Source organism: Egretta garzetta, unplaced genomic scaffold (assembly GCF_000687185.1).
Source record: "Egretta garzetta isolate BGI_Z169 unplaced genomic scaffold, ASM68718v1 scaffold565, whole genome shotgun sequence".
Taxonomy (NCBI): domain Eukaryota; kingdom Metazoa; phylum Chordata; class Aves; order Pelecaniformes; family Ardeidae; genus Egretta; species Egretta garzetta.
Window position 1 is genome coordinate 109,148 of NW_009259709.1, and position 2,051 is coordinate 111,198.

A 2,051-nucleotide genomic window follows, 5' to 3' on the forward strand; every position below is an offset into this window, starting at 1 on the left:
GCAGAAAGAAGGGACAAGGGAGGTAGAGGTTGGTGATCCCCCTCTCCAGGGCAGCACCTCCAGGTATTTTTCTCTCAGCGGAGTGACCGGTGTCGCGGATGGAAATTCAGACAATGCTGGCAAGTGCAGAAGCGAAGAGGTGAGGTGTAACTAGAAGGGTTGGGGAGGGGCAGTCAAAATTATCTGGAACCTGTGACTTTTCTTCCTGACCTGCTCTGGAAGCTGAAGGTCTCCAGTGTGTCTAGGGTTGATCTGTGTTGGCCCTTGCTCATGCATTGTGTGCTTGGTTGGGTGAGGAGCAGCATGAGTTGGACACGCTGGAGAGGTAGGCCTGTGTGAACCTCATGAGGTTCAACAAGGCCAAATGCAAGTTCCTGCACCTGGATCGGGGCAACCCCATGGATCAATCCAGGCTGGGGGAAGAAAGGATCGAGAGCAGCCCTGCCCAGAGGGACTTGGGGGTGCTGATGGGTGAAAAGCTGGACATGAGACGGCCATGGGTGCTGGCAGCCCCAAAGGCCCAACCCTACCCTGGGCTGCATCAAGAGAAGCGTAGCCAGCGTCAAGGGAGGGGATTCTGCCCCTCTACTCTGATCTGGGGAGACCTCCTCTGGAGCCCGCGTCCAGCTCGGGAGCCCTCAGCACAAGAAGGACATGGACCTGTTGGAGCGGGGCCAGAGGAGGGCGACTAAAATGATCCGGGGGCTGGAGCCCCTCTGCTATGAGGACAGAGTTGGGAGAGTTGGGGGTGTTCAGGCTGGAGAGGAGAAGGCTGCGGGGAGAGCTGAGTGCGGCCATTCCGTGCTGAAAGGGGGCCCAGAGGAAAGAAACCGTGGCAGGGGTTGCCCAGAGAGGTGGTGGAGACTCCATCCTTGGGAACATTCCAGGCCAGGTTGGAGGGGTCTGTGAGCAACCTGATGTGGTTCAAGGTGTCCCTGCTCCCTGCAGGGGGGGTTGGGCTGGGTGACCTCTAAGGGTCCCTTTCAACCCAAAATGTTCTATGATATTTCTAGGGCAATTCCTATGGAATGGCATGTCAAGAAAGGGCACCCACTAATCTGACTCCTGGGACAATACGGGAAGGTGTTACGCTATTACCACGCGGCGCTTGCGGCTGCCTTTACCAGCCTGCCAATCGCTTGCTGGGAACTTCAGCAGCAATCGCTTGTTCAGCCGTGGCATAACCGCGTGAATTTGGAGAGGAAAGTGAGCGCGTGTCAAATCCAGGGCCTTGGCAGCAGGCAGCGCCAACATCTGTGTGATAAGCCTCCAGGTAGGAAAAATGCCAAGGGAAGAAAACAGAAGCAACTCCTAGACACAATGGAGCGCGGATGTAAAAATACGACTTAGGAACTGCACAGACAAATCACTATCCAAGTACGGTTTATAGCTCCTGGGTTGTGGGTTTTTTTTTTTGTTGTTTAATTTTTAGAAATCTTTAATTACTACAGGCTGAGGAGCAATCCCTCCTAGCTGCCACTGAGGAGCTCTTTTGTAAAATCATAGAATCATAGAATCTTTCGGGTTGGAAAAGACCTTTAAGCTCAACAAGCCCAACCGTTCCCCTAACCCTGCCATCCCACCACTAAACCCTGGCCCTCAGCACCCTGCCCAGTTTTTAAATCCCCCCAGGGGTGGGGACTCGACCCCTTCCCTGGGCAGCTCCTCCCAGTGCCTGACAGCCCCAAGGGGAAGGAATTGTTCCCAATGTCCAACCTCACCCTGCCCTGGCACAACTTGAGGCCGTTTCCCCTCATCTCATTGCTCATTACCAGGGAAAAATGTTGACCTCCACCTCGCTACAGCCTCTTTTCAGGAGGCAACATGTTTCTTGTAGTGAGGGGCCCAACCCTGACCCCAGCATTCGAGGGGTGGCCTCCCCAGTGCCCGGCACAGGGGCACGGTCCCTGCCCTGCTCCTGCTGGCCACACCACTCCTCAGACAAGCCAGGGTGCCCTTGGCCCTCTTGGACAACTGGACACTCTGCTGGCTTGTGTTGAGTTGGCCCTTGGCCAACACCCCCAGGGGCTTTTCTGTCGGGCAGCTTTTCA

The 2,051-nt window shown here is 55.6% G+C and overlaps 1 long non-coding RNA gene across 1 annotated transcript in view; it reads left to right on the plus strand.

Annotated features, from left to right (window-relative positions):
* The first annotated feature begins 1,874 nt into the window (after positions 1-1,874).
* LOC118452302 overlaps positions 1,875-2,051 on the plus strand; it is a 16,794-nt gene continuing 16,617 nt past the window's right edge. The window contains exon 1 of the long non-coding RNA XR_004842038.1: positions 1,875-1,993. This is a non-coding gene — a long non-coding RNA (uncharacterized LOC118452302). The remainder of the gene's footprint in view (positions 1,994-2,051) is intronic.